This window comes from Corvus moneduloides, chromosome 4 (genome assembly GCF_009650955.1).
Source record: "Corvus moneduloides isolate bCorMon1 chromosome 4, bCorMon1.pri, whole genome shotgun sequence".
Lineage (NCBI taxonomy): Eukaryota > Metazoa > Chordata > Aves > Passeriformes > Corvidae > Corvus > Corvus moneduloides.
In genome coordinates this window covers 65,076,210-65,091,318 of record NC_045479.1, presented here as the reverse complement: position 1 = coordinate 65,091,318, position 15,109 = coordinate 65,076,210, and the positions used below count along the sequence as shown (strand labels likewise).

The following is a 15,109-nucleotide window of genomic DNA, read 5'->3' as shown; positions in this document are numbered from 1 at the left end:
AAGGTAAAGTGTGAGTTTTCTCTCATGCTGAGAAAAGATGGAGCTTGGCTTCATGTTCTGTGTAAGCGCTTAACTCCTAGTACCAAGTGATGCTGTGTGCTTAAGAGGAGTGGGAAGGACACCCCTGTGCCTTGCCCTGGGCTTCTAGGTAGTTGGTAGGCTCCTTTTGGGAATGCAAATGGGTGACAGTACTTGTGAGGATGAAGAAGAAGTATTTAGCATCTGGCTTTTACTTGGGCTTTTGTGTAAGGTCAGTGCCACACTACTTACCATTGTCAAAAGCAAGGTATTTCCTGATATGTCCAGAAGCTAAACATGAAGAGCATCTTGGTTTCACACATTGTAAAAGCAAGGTGGCAACAAAAAATAGATTCCAGGAAACTGAGGCTTCATTTCCATCCTTTTCTATGTACTCCCCTCTTCCCTGACTCTGTTTCCTTCCCTATTGACTTTGAGTATTAGTATCTACGTCATGAAGGATTCCCAAACCCAAAGTAATTAAGTCTGAAAAGCGTGTTGAGACATTCAGATGGAAAGCACTGTCTAACTGCACTGGCATAATTATACACTGCATAACTGATCCAAGTACCAAAGAAAAATGGAACACGAAAGAACAGCTAAATTTATCCTAGAAAATGGGTTCAGCAGTTCAGCATTTAGATTTAGATCAGTAGAGCAGCCTCACTGCTGTTTAAAGCCACAAAATCAGCTAATTTTGGCTGATGTACGATCAGTTGTTGTGAAGTGCCTTTTAATACGTGTTGATTTAGCTGTTAATTAAGAGGATTTTTATCATACAATTAACCTATACTTTTGTTTTTAAAATGCTCTCTGGATAAAACATCTATTGCTTGATTTTAATTCTTAAACACTTCTTTCCATTAAATTTACTGTACTTTTATGTTTTACAATCCATACCTAGATCATAGCATTGATAAAATATTTTTAGGATATTGAAATGAACAATTGTGCACAAATATTTCACACTGAAAATGAAAACAGAGTAAAACACAAAATTCATGTGGTGTTGTGCAAAGTGTCTCACTGGGATACAGGTACAATATTTAACCTCTTAACCTTTTTCACCACCAAGGTATAAAACAAATACCAGCATAATCTGCCAGTAATATAATCTGGTTTGTAAAATGGCTAATGTGCTACTCCCCAAATACTGAGAGTCGTGCTTGTGCAAATTAAGATTTTATAACTCATGCTTTTGCAATCAACTGTGTTAGCTGATAGAGGTATTTTTGTGTTTTTTGTGATGCCACAAGCTTAAAAGGTCTGGTAGCTTTTACAACTGTTTTGTTGTTTTTTTTTTTTTAATACACAACCTGTCTAGCAAAAGAGATTATATAGGTATGTGTCTGCAATTTATCCTGATGTTGCAGGTGTGCTGCACTATTGTGTTCATCAAAACAGTGGTGCTAAGAACCTGTGACTTAAAAAAGGGAATTATAAAAGCATCTACCCAACCCCATCCCCAGGAACACATCCAGGACTGACTTTTCAGTTAGAGTTAATTGAGCTAACAATATTGCCAACAGTGGAGATGGAAATTTATATTGGTTTATCTACTGGTTAGTAAAAGTGTGAGTATCATGTTTTTCCAACTCTTTCACAGCAGAAGCAAGCAGAAGGTCTGTCCTCAGTTGGTCGCTCTGTATCTTGAGGGCTGGGTGACATAGCTCTGCTGGATAACTCTGGGGAATAGCCAAGTCAAAGTGTCCAGCCTGGGAAAGAAATGATGTAATGTATGCAAACTCTGCTGCCCAGGATGCTGTTCTGTTATAGGCTTATGCACAAGGGGAAAAATCATCCCAATGTGCGACATTAAACTCAGTGTTCTCAGTGCTGCTGCTTAAAATGCACATACTCTTTATTGCTTGCATTGACTACTAAAGATACTATATGGTTAATAGCAGTAAAAGTATAATTCATATCGTAATACATTATAGATGTTCAGATTTCTTATTATGATCCTAAGGCCCAATGGGAATAGTGTATCTGGGTGATGTAGTGGTTGTTGAGTTGTAAGTGCTAAAATAAATGCTGCAATTACTTCTGGGTAATGAAAGGATAACTGGACCAGTTTTGCTCTTTCACTGGTGTATGCTTGTTTTATGAGGGATAAACTCAGAGAAGTGCTACTGCTGCTTATTCATGATGCAGAAATCAGAATCTTCTTTTCCTACCAGATGCAGAAAAATCAGGCATAAATGTTGGAGTGCTTACCCAAAAATTGCTGTCAAATAAAATCTGCACTGAGACTCTGATAGTAATAAAACCTCCTAGAGAAGAGAAAAATTCATAAAAGAGAAGAATAATAAAATTGAAAATAAAATTATAAACTAGGATTTTTAAGTTGCTTCTGGTGTTTCTTAATGTAATGGGAACTAAAAGATTTTTCTTTCTATATATAAAAAACCAGAAATTATTCTAGATTATATTTTCATTTATGGCATAATTTATATAATAAATTGTATTATCATTTTAAATTGCAACCTACTGTCAAAAATTGAAAATTACATTTTACTTTTCAAGATAAAGGCATTACAGCTGAATCACTCTGTTTGAGTGAAAAGTTCTAACTGAAACTCTGTCTTTGAACAATTTGTAAGATCACATTTCAGTTAGAGACAATTGATAAGCATACTTAAAATGGATTTTAAAAAATCAAATACATAGTGATGGTTTGGCTTCCTTTCACTGCTTACAGATTGTGTGTATACACGATACTTTGCTAATGTTACTTTGCAGTGTTACTGCTTGTTTGTTTATTTGAGTGTTTTATTTATTAGTGATTTTTTTTATTATAGTGCTTTGTTTATTTATTTATTAGTGATTTTCTTAGCAATTTGAATTGCTGTGGTTTTGTTCTTTATTTCTCCCTTTCCAGTAACAGTGTCCAGGCTGCTTTTCTACTCCCCTCCAGCACCAGGAGCGGCAGCTGGCTCTCTGCTAGCTGTGACAGTGTGAGGATGGGGGAGGGGGAGCAGTTGGCCACAGATTTTCGTACAAACATAGAATGGTTTGGGCTGGGAGGGACTTGAAGGATCTGACAACTTTCACTAGACCAGGTTGGTCAGAGCCTCATCCAGCCTGCCCTTGAACACTTCCAGGGCTGGAGCACTCACAGCATCTCTGAGCAACCTCTTTCAGTGCCTCATGAGGTGTTGCTGAAACACCCTGGATCAGAGGTGTTACTTTACCTTTAAAAACTGCTTAATGCAGAAATTTGGGTTTGAGGGAACAGTAAGAGACTTTGGGATTCATTCTGGTTCCATCGGTGGCAATGGAGCTGGTCGCCCTGGCATTCCTGGGCATAGGGACACGCAGAGGCCCGGGCAGGGCACGGACCACGGATATTCAGTTCTTGCTGTGGTCCGGTTAGTGGTAGTTCTACTACTATCAATATTAATTTATTGTAATTATACTTAGTACTGTTTTAATTTTTTATTTTAATATATTTTCGTCGCTATTATTGTTGTTTGTTGTCAATGTCTCTGGCTGTTCTGGTGGTGTCGGGGACTCCGCGGGGCGCGTCCCTGCCGCGGGCGCTGCCGGCAGGTGGTGCTGGCGGAGCGCGGCCCCAGCACCGCCCGGCCCCGCATCCCTGCCCGTCCCCGCATCCCCGCCCGGCCCCGCATCCCTGCCCGTCCCCGCATCCCCGCCCGGCCGCGCATCCCTGCCCGTCCCCGCATCCCCGCCCGGCCCCGCATCCCTGCCCGTCCCCGCATCCCCGCCCGGCCGCGCATCCCCGCCCGTCCCCGCATCCCTGCCCGTCCCCGCATCCCCGCCCGGCCCCGCATCCCTGCCCGTCCCCGCATCCCCGCCCGGCCGCGCATCCCTGCCCGTCCCCGCATCCCCGCCCGTCCCCGCATCCCCGCCCGGCCCCGCATCCCCGCCCGGCCCCGCATCCCCGCCCGTCCCCGCATCCCTGCCCGTCCCCGCATCCCTGCCCGTCCCCGCATCCCCGCCCGGCCGCGCATCCCCGCCCGGCCCCGCATCCCCGCCCGTCCCCGCATCCCCGCCCGTCCCTGCATCCCCGCCCGGCCGCGCATCCCCGCCCGTCCCCGCATCCCCGCCCGGCCGCGCATCCCTGCCCGTCCCCGCATCCCGCCCGGCCCCGCATCCCTGCCCGTCTCCGCATCCCTGCCCGTCTCCGCATCCCCGCCCGGCCCCGCATCCCCGCCCGGCCTCGTATCCCCGCCCGGCCTCGTGCGCGGCTTCCCGGCGCGGCATTCCCGGCGTGAGCGAGCCCCGTACACCGGTGTCAGCTCGGAAATGGGATGTTTTCCCTGGAGGAGCGACCCATGCGAGCCCGCCGTGCCGGTCCCTGTGCATGCAGTACCACCAGCCCCTGCCAAGAGCACTGAAGGCCGAATGATCCCAGGCTCTTGATGCATCACACACCGAGTTGGTGCAGGAGCTGCGCACACAGCTCAAAATGAGGGTGTTTGCCCGGTTGCATAAACTAAAGAGAGCAGATGTTGTACAAGGGATGAATAAACCAGTGTCACTGGGGACAGTGGGAAGTTGCCTCAGGATACTTCCCGAGTCTGGGTTTTGTCAGGGTTTGGGCTTTTTTCTTTTGCTTTACTGGGAAGCAGGAAGTTTGAGTTTGATTTTAGGCGCTGAAATTGAGCCAATTGTCAGTCCCCCACAGAAAGCCTGGATAAGTTACAGGTTTGTGACTAACATATGTGATTGTGAATAATCAATGGTAGCTGGTGAATCACAGTGGAACATGCAGCTATGAATAATGTAACCAGGAGATATAATGTAGAGGGGAATAATAATAAAAAGACCGTAGTCAAAGCTCTACAAAAGTCCTGCAAAAGTCCTGCAGAAGAAATGACATCTTGATGTAGCAAAGATGAAAGTAGAGGGGGGAGAATTAGGAAAGGATGATATCAGAGAAACTGGTAAAAATACTCTCAGGACACCCTTTGTGCAGCAAGTGATGCATTTGAAAGATGAAGTCTGAAGATGGATCCTTGAGACTGTCTAATAAAAAATTGTTAGAAGAATTAGACATGTTACGGTGAGGATATTGCAAGGAGCAAATCTGATTTCATCTGGCTGGTCACCTCGTTAATGAACTGCACTTAGCTCACATGATGTGTTTTTTTTAATGTTCAAAACTGACCATCCAGAGCCTTTAAAGCACCCTCCTGCAGCCTACACCCTTGATAAACCTGGCAAGGTTAGACAAGAAGATATTTATTTATAAGTGTTGGAGACAGTTAGGAAACTAGACAATTCTTAGGGTGTTATTTCCAGTCACAGATCCTGAAAAGATTGGCATATGATAATGCCATGAGACAGCCAGGTTGGGAGTTGCACTGATTTGAGGTCAGGCCTCTCTGCTGGTGAGAGATGACTCTTCCTCTAGCTTTGTCCTCCAGAATGAGAGTCGTTTCTTCCTCTGGGCTTTGTTTTCATTTTTTAGGTACAAATCTGTATTTCTAGGCGTGAGCCTATCTAGCAAAGACAATTCTGAAAGCAGTATTTTGATCCAAAAGTGTATTATGGAGAAAAAGCTATGATGAAGAAACACTTCAGAAACTATAATTTTATTTTCTTATTTGCTTGCAACTTGAAAATAAGGACAGAATAATACTAAGCATATTATTTCCTTTCATCTGAGGAATAGGGGTATTAAACATGTGCTGGGCATGTGTTCCAAAACACATAAATTTCATAAATTACGATGATATTCTAAATTTTGTGTTTAATCTACATATTTATGATGCACATGCATTTCACTATGTGTGTGCTACAGCCATGGAATGTTTTTTCACGTCTTGAATTAATTTGTTTTCTGGTTCATGTAATAAGAGGTGTTTGGCCTTCACTCTGAGACCTCTTTCAACTCGTAGTCTAAAGTCTCACTTAAATTGAAGAGCAATGACTCAGTGTGTGTCAAAAACAAGCCTTTTTCTGGGAAATTCATGAAGAGCTTGGAGTGGAAGGTTTTATATTTTAATGAGATGAGTCAGACACATTTGATTAAGAATCTCTTGTAAAGCATATTTTGGATAGGAAAAAGTCCAAATAATAGAAACAGATTTCGCTTTGCATTTGAGATATTTCTATGCTTGGTATTATGCAATTAAAATGTTAAAAAGTGGACTCAGTATTCTGCTGCTAAATCAATGATTGGTCTTAAAAGATGAAATATAACAAATGGCAGGAAGGATAAAGTTGGCAAAATCAGCATCTGTTATCTGTTAGCTAATCTCATGATTTATAAAAACAAACAGCTAGTTAAGTCTTCAATAGAAATGTATAAAACCACTGTTAATTAACAGAGGACCATTGTAGTTTGAGGCGAATTTCTGTCATTGTTGGCATACTGTGTGAGAACCTGATAGAGCAGAGCAGCCCCTCTGTTGGTGGGAAATAATGTATATAATCGAAATCAGCCTTAGCAGAGAGCCTTAAACCACAAGAAAATAAGACTCCTAAAAGAGGAGCTAACAGACCAAAACTTATCCAGAGGATGCCAGGGTTATTATACACAATATTGAGCATGCTGAGAATTAATGGAAAAGGCATACGGGCTGGCTGAAATGCTAATTATTATCTTGTATGTGTATTTACATTTCCTTCCCACTCTGCAGTGCTGTTGCTCTAAGATGACTGAGGACACCAGTGCAGTTCTGAAATAACCATTTTCTTGTTTAACCACAGAGATCTGACTAATAAAGGTAATTTAAACCATGGGCATTGAAAAAGCCAATGGATTTTCCTGCACAAGCAAGCCCTATTGCCACAATGCAGGGGCAGATCATTGACTCTTCCCTGTTCCTTCCCTGTTACTGCACCTTTTTTGAGCTTTCTGAGTCCATTCCTGATGGAGAAATGCTTCTTTGCACACATGCTGCCCTATGTCTTTTAACTTCCCGAGAACCATGGTGAGAATGTCTCATACCACAAAGCAACAGGTACCTATATTTTATTTCAAAGATCCTTGCACTTGAAAAGAGGATAAAGGGTTGGAGGTAATAATAATCAACTTATTGTGTAAAAAATTAAGGGATACATATTTTAGGAAGAACAGTGATGTGCTAATTACAAGATTTCATTGGTCCCAAACTAAACACACTGTGTAGCTTAGCATTATGCTTCCACTACAGCTTTACTAGTCAATTCTTTTCAGAATCTCTGATAAAATGCTGCATAAAAGCAAGGGGAAGCCAAAGCAAAACACAAAGGGTTACATTTGGAATGTGGACTTAGCAATGCTTAATGGAAAGGGTCTGACAGCTTCTTGTTGTCCTGACCTTACCCCATTGGTCTTGACTTTGAATTCATCTTTTTTGATCTTTGTCAAAAATCCTCAGTCAATAAAGCAGGAGGCATTTATTGTTTTGCTGTTACTCATATTTTTCTCAATTTTTCTTGTACTAGTCTTCAGGCTCGTGGCAATGATTTAGGAACACTGAGGTCTGAATTTATTTATGTGACATCATACTTATATATTGCTAGTTACTCTGTCCCTATAAATGAGGCAAGGAGACAGAATATGGGTCTCGTTTTGCTGTCAGTGTATTTATTTTGCCTGCTGCCACCTGGGTGCACAGAAGATACAACTAATGCCTGCTGAAAAAAGACTTTAAGTTCTTCATTGTGCGACAGAATTGCCCCAGGTCTTCCTAGCTAAGGCCTTTAGACAAGAGATTTGTTTCATCAGGGTTTTTTGTGCATGTGGAATTTTGTGCATGGAAAAGATTTTGATGGCATGAATACAGATACTTTTTGGCACACATAATTTTTATCAGAAATGTTTTACTGTGTTTTACCCCGCTGGAGGATGGGTATACAGAGTATGCCTATATCTCTCAATACAAAATGGAGCAGTCCCACAGCCCATCCCTCAATAGCTTCATTCTGAGGGTCAAAATGCCAGAAATGGTATAGAACCAGGAGAGACATAGTGGTACTTCCTCAAAATGCTCTCCTCGCCTCCAGCAATTTGCGGTCCAGGAATTTCTCTGATCACAGATGGTTTTAATTGTATTAATAACCCTCAGTAGATTTTCTTCCCATGTCTGGTCTGTTCTAAACAGATGTAAACTTTTCCTTCTCTCAGTAATCTGTGCAAGTTCTGCAGCCAGTCCGGTGTGTGAAGCGCTTCCTCCTCTTTCTTTTGAATATTTCCTATTTAAGCTTGTAGCGGAAGAACCAGAGGTCAAACAGTCTGGTCCATCACAAAACATGCTAAATTTTGGGGTTACTTTCCATTTTACTGTGTGATAGACCAGAGATAGAAAAACAGTTCTAGGATGCTGCTATCCTTAAGCACACCTCTGGAAGTGGTAATAAGCCTTGCTACGAGTTTAGTATTCTCTCCCTGCCATGGTGCTGTTGATGATTTTGTAATCCAAGGTTGCCCATAATGCTCTCAGGAGTTGGATTTGTTGCATACAGTATGCTGGTGTGCCCCTTGGAAGAAGAAGGAAGTTTGCAGTGAAAATAAGCCGTTATTGTCAGCAAAAAATCACTGTGTGAACATTACAGGGCACCTAAGGAAAGTTTAATGACTTGGCAATTCTAAGCTTTGTGTCACTGTCAATGAAAATGGGAAAATTAATTTAATTGGGACAATATTTAATTTAGAGTTAAGCTTAATAGATGATTTCTTGTCATTATGCGAGTATGTTATTTGCTGGGCTTGTGTTTTCAGTGTTTTATCAGCCTCACATCACCTGACCTTACTGAGAAGAGTCTAAATTTAAGTTCTACCTACTAGCTTAGATTTCTCTACCAAATTTATTAAGAAATTGTGATAAAAGACTGAGGAGGTGAGAGGCTAATTAAAAGTCAGCACTTGTTGTTTTGTTTTGTTCTGTTTTTTTTTAAATCAGCAAGAAATATAATTTATAGTAGGTAAATTTATTATATTAATGTGCCTTGGTTGTAAAGGTAACAAAATGGAAAATCTTGTTTTCTAAAAAGAAAGTGAATGAGTGGTGTATCCCATTACAACAGGGTGTAAAGAGCATCAAAAGCCAGAGGAAGTTTAGTAACAAATTAAGGAGAAACTGGAATTTTTTAATAGGATAATAAAGGAATAGAAAGGAATAGCTTGGAGGCAAAGTCTGGAAATAAATTTGATTTTTCAGAAAATTAGGGATCTTCTTTTTAGTTTTTAGTTATAACAGATAAGCAGTGTGTCTGGTTTTATCATATCTGAATAAAAATCCTGTGGTGAGGGGGAAATTTTATTTATAATGAGTTCTTTAGTACCTAAGCCACAATATAAATTTATGCTTGGTTCTGTTTGCATAATATTTTATGAGTGTCTGATTGAGCCTTTATTAAGCCTATTTCATGAGGCTTAATATGTCTGTAGTGTAGGTGCTGCCTCTGAATTAAGGTTATTGTCATAGCACCTATATTCTTTTTCATGAGATTAATCTCATTTGATAAGTGATGTTGGCAGACAAATACATTTATGTTTAAACTGCATAAATAACTGGTTCTAAACACTCAAAAAAAATTTAGTTTTGTACTAGGTAATTTTAATGTTGCTCCAGTTCTATGGATGGGAAAAAGTCAGTATTAAAGTCTCTCTTTCTCCTCAAAGTCTATAAAAGTTAAATAAAAAAATGCATAGAAAGTTCCAAACCTGATTCTTCAACAGAGTTTCTTCACAGCAGCTGCTCCACAGTTAACACAAACTAAAGTCACCAGTTTACACCTTTGGGAAAATTGGTTGCTCAGAGACAAGATTTTCTTGTCTCGTATTGATGGAAAAAGAGAAGTAAACTGGACAATAAAATTATGGAAGTAGTGGGATGCTACATTATGGTGACTTTGCAGGTACAGGTGCTCACCCTGGTCCTCTTTATTTGATCACGTAGCCTAAAGGCTGAACAATATCATCCTTAGCAGTAGAACAAGGGAACTGCTCTTTTGCTGTCAACTGTGCTCAGAGATGGATTATTCATGGTAATTATTTTGAGACATAAAAATAAAATACAGGAAGAAAAACTTGGTTGGCTTACCTCTTAACAAATTCCTCTGCCACAAGGTTTTCTACCTAGGTACTTATAAAATTTGGAGAATATATGGGGCTCACCTTTAGAATAAAGCATCTTCTGTACTCACACAGTATTGCCAATTTCTCTACTATTCAAAGCTGCTGGAAAACAATTATTCGAAAGAATAATTCTATAATAAAACTTGCTGTTAAAGCAATAATTGTATTTACTTTTCCCAATGCTGGCATGCTGCCAGTGGAGCTAGGAATGTATGAAAAAGGAAAACAAGCACAGGAAAGCCATATGGTGGATAAAACAGGTTTTGATGAAAGCCGCTTTATCTCCACGCTTCTTGAGTTCTGGAACAATTCTGTTAATTATCTTGGCTAATTTCCTCCCCTAGTATTTCAGTTTGGTATTTTGTGCATCATAAACCATGCTGAATGTTCCTGTAGTACTTAAACACTGTTCAGCTTAATTTCATGTTCAGAGTCATTCTCCTATGCATTGCCAAGGTCTGGCTCTGAGTGGCTGTCTAATTAAAATACTTGTGTGTCAAACCATCTGCATGCATAACATGTATTTTTTGATTCTGACCCTCTCCTGGTCTCATTTGTATGAAAAATAAGGAAATGAGGAAATCAGCAGAATACCAAACACAATATTTTGGTGTCAGTTGTGACACTTGAATATGGGAGAATAGATGCTCATAGGCAACTCCGAAGATATTGCTGTCATGGCTTGATGCACTACAAGTGACACTGCTGTTAAGAAAGGGTTCATAAGTCTGAGGAAGAAAACACACTCCTATGTGGATTTAACCTGGACTACCAGAGAATAAGGTTATTACCTTTATCCGGAATAAACGATAGTGAATAAATTTGCAACCGTGTTAAAATTGGAAGTTACATTTTTTCTAAAGCTGCATCATTTTTGTTTAGTCATCAGATGAAAAATTGTTGTAAAAATCCAAATCATTTTGGCTCTAGCAAGTATATGCTTAAAAACTCTTATTAATTTTATATAAAAGAGATGGATTTGCAGATAATTTGTACAATTTACTCTGGCTTTCTCTACTCATGTATTTTTCCTCTTTTTTTAGAACTGTTTTCCTTAACATCACTCTTACCAGAAAAAAGGAATGTTCAATACAAAAAATACGAAAACCTGGAAATGGTTTGCCCTGTGTTTTTCTTTGCTTTTTATGTTTTTTTTTTAAAAATGTGAAGCACCGGTGTTTATTAGGACTGGTGATCTACCTGGAAGTAAGACTGAGGAACTATTTCTTGGCTGTAATGTTACACAGGCATCAGTGTTTATGTAAATTTGATAAATATTACTATTTTATATAACCCAGAGAGAATACTTCATTGATTTCATATGACACATAGTTAAGATAGAAATTCAGTGAATGACATATGGAGATCGCTCTCTGTATAAATTCAATAGGCAATATCTTTGTCAGTTTAATAGTTTTCAACTTTGATTGTACTCAAAAGCTTTAGACATTTAGTTATATTAGTCAAATACATCTTTGCCTTTCTAAGAAACGTGGAATAACTTAGGACACATGGAATTCATTAAGATATCTGATCCAGTCTTCCCTAACCCAGGGGTTATGAATATGAAATAGAGATATGGCTAAATAAAGAATTTAACTTTTGTTTTTTCCTGTCAATCAGATTCCTAGTCCATCATCAGGTGATAATGGATGAAGAATGAAGTGTTAATCTCTTTAACAGTTAGATAAATTTATTTCATTCCCAGTGAGCCCCGTGTCCATGTTCAGATCTATAATTTGAAAGGAGACGTAAGTGAGGTAGTGGCTTGTTGAAATGGAAGGAGTTATACATCTTTATCTTCCTGTGTGTTACTCTCTGTTTATTTGCTGTCCCTGTGTCCCTTATTATTGTATTAAATTAGAACATTTGGCATGGAATATTCTGACCCAAGTATAATTACAGCACTTAAAAGTATTTTAAGATTTCTTTAAACTTTGTGCAAACTTCTTAGTTTAAAATAATATTATACCAATAATTATATGAATAATTATTATATCAATATTAGAATAGCTTGTTGTTTGGCTAACTGCTGCACAAAAATCTACTATTACAAGCAATTAAGAAAACCAGCAATATTTTGATTTTAAATTTGCTTTTTCTTTTTTTATAAGTTGTTCTTCTGATTATTATATAATGAGACATATTATGGATGATTGTATTTTGAAACACAAAATGATTAAATAATGAGATCATATATTAACAACTTTTAGAGTGACTGGGAAAATCTCATTGCCTAAATAATGCATTAGAATATCAAGTCCAAGGGCAATGTGAAGTGATACCTTTTGAAGTTATTATTGTACATAAGAAGTTATTTTATTATATTTTATAATGCATTTGTTATTCCATCCCAAAATACATGTAGACATGCATATTTAAAAATAACTTATATACCTAACATTTTTATGTATTAGTGTACTTTTACTATGTTTACTTCACTAACAACCAGTTTGTTTTTCCTTCAGTATCAATATCTCCATGTCTAGCAGCAGGTAAAAATCAGACTTAAAGAAATCAAGGCTGTGATAGAATCTTGTGATAGAAACAATTTCAGTTTCAGATTGAAGTCAGTTTCATTGACTGGCACTGCTTTAATGAGAGAGAAAGAAACTTCCAGAAGGGAATAATCAGATTATATCTATTGATTGCTTTCCATTATTAGCTCATCTACAATATTGTACAGTGTAAATGTGCCCCCCTCTTCCCTCCAAAAAACCTTTAACACACAAACCTAGTACAGCAGAAAACAAATGAATATAAGATAAAAAATATAAGTGGAAGATACAGAAATTTGTATGTGAGCATGCAACTGGTTAGTATCTTGTGTTAGCTGAGATTTTTTTTTGTGATCAGTACAGTTTTTGAATGTTTAGTGCTAGTCCAGGAAAATGAGATTATTTAAGCATATGGCTAAAGCTACTCATATCAACAGAAACACTCATATTAAACAATTAAATATGGCATTAAGGGATTTTTCCATCAAGAGGCTGAGAACACAGATTTTTGTGTTTGATGCTGGTCATGGCCAATATGGTAACAGTGTCTATCTCCCAGCTTACCCTCAAATTGTACCTACATTTTGTAAACACCTTCTGTTGAATACAATACCAATACCACCTACCAAGCTGTTAATTTCTGCTATGTCCCCTAGGAATTCTGAATTTTCACTGTTTATCTCCGGAGTAGAAGTGGGTCTCGTTTGTCATTGTAAATCTTGGATAATTTTGTCACATTGAGAATGCAGAGCAGTGAGTAGAGCAGATGGCCTTATGATAAATAAATAGTAGCAGCATGATGGATAACAAGTTGCTCTGAGATGGAGATATTTTCAGATCTACGTAAAATATTGTCTAGGGACCTGGGGCCAGGTAGGTCCAGTTTTATGGTTCTATTCCTCCCAAAACAGATTATGACTTCCTCCAGGTACTAAAGAAAAAAAAAAAAAAGAAAAAAAGGAAAACAAAAAAGTGTGTTTAAAACCAGTTAGTGGCTACAAACATTTCCCTAATGCCATAATCTTTGCCTCTTCACAATTTGGTTCATAAGTGGGGGTTTTCACACTAAACTGTGATGTCCTTTCAAAGATTCTGCTCATGCAGGATTCCTTGTCTACTGCTTTTCTAAAGGAAAAAGGTGTGAAAAGATAAAAGCAGTATCAGTTTATTGAGGGTTTTTCTACCAATGCCATCTATAGTTAAAATTGTTTGCAGTTGTGTAATGCAAGAATCCCTTTTTATCTATAATGTTAATCTTTAATTCCTTCTATACACTCTCTCCAAAAAATCCAAAAGGCTTCTACATTTGAAAAAGTCAAACTTCATGTGTGTAAATAGAAAAAAAAAAAGGGTCTATTTTCAGTAGGACTAAAAAGGTTGTCAAACAGCTCCTGCCCTGCCTTTTGTGCTCCTACAGGCAAGTCCTTGCTTCCATGCTTGGTTGCAATTCTCTTGGCATCTCTTTGGTTTGTTGATGATCTGTTAGTCCCTTCTGGTTCCTAAGAAGTATGTTTTGTCTCAGAGGCCTGGCAGGCTTCTCCCTACTCCTCAGTGAAGTTTCTCAGTCTTTCTGGAACCTTCATGACCGCTGTTTAATGCTGTTTCTCTCTTGCCTGCTTCACTTGATAGTTTGCCATTGAAGAGTGCTCACTTTGAGCATCTCTCATCCTGAGCCTGCTCAGCTGATCCAGAGGAGATGAAGTGGTGACCTTCCTCTCTGGAGGTTGCATCCCACCACATCTTGTCAGAGGAGGTTAAGGCACAAACCCAAGAATTCCGTGACAGCTGAAGGTGTTATGTTGAAGTGCTTCTTAGTTTATTATGTTGAGGCAGATGCAAAGCAATGAGATGTTGGATTTGGGGATGGCAAAGCTTGCTCTGGGGACTGCAGAAGGTTCAGAGATACAACCATTCTCCATTTTCTTTCCCTTTTTCTTTCCTACGCCTTCTTGAAGGTATTTGCTGTTTGAGCAACAGTATTTTTTTCAAAGCAGTGCAGATCTTATTGTGATTTTCGGTCTACCAGTGTACATCAAAGATGTCCAAAGAAAGATAATATTTTCAGCAGTGCAGAACCCAAGTAGGCTAAGTCTAACTTATTTTTAGGCATACAGGCCAAGACCTGTAGATGATACCAAATGGTTCCGCTCCATTGACTTCAGTGAATGTCAGAGTCCATAAACTCCTAAGTGAAATCAATGGAGCTATAGTAGGTTATACACAGGAGAATTCACTCAGCAAGTTTAAATGTACTCAGTAGCCTTTTACTGCTGAATGTTTAAACTTCCTGTGTGAATTTGTTATCAGACTCCTGCCTCATGCATTTTTCTAAAACACTTACTGATACAAATGAGGACACAGTGAGGTTATTGCAGAGATGGGTTTTATTTTCTGGTGCCTGCTAACAGCTATGTGATTATTGGATATTCAGTGTTACATTTATGCAGAAAATCAGCTCTAGAATAATTAAATTCTATTTATTTCTGTTCCTTATTTCTTGTGGTACTGGTTTTGCCCCACATATAAAATTAGTGAATATTGGAAATTGACCGATATT

At 39.0% G+C, this 15,109-nt stretch overlaps 1 protein-coding gene and 1 long non-coding RNA gene across 12 annotated transcripts in view; one reads left to right on the top strand and one right to left on the bottom strand.

Moving 5' to 3' along the window:
- The window catches only part of CACNA2D1 (calcium voltage-gated channel auxiliary subunit alpha2delta 1), a 364,967-nt gene that overhangs the window by 122,556 nt on the left and 227,302 nt on the right, over nt 1–15,109 (top strand). The window lies entirely within an intron of this gene.
- On the bottom strand, nt 721–3,590 carry LOC116443651. The gene is made up of 2 exons (XR_004240011.1): nt 3,213–3,590; nt 721–2,291 (listed from the first exon to the last, which is right to left on the bottom strand). It is a non-coding gene; the product is annotated as an uncharacterized LOC116443651 (long non-coding RNA).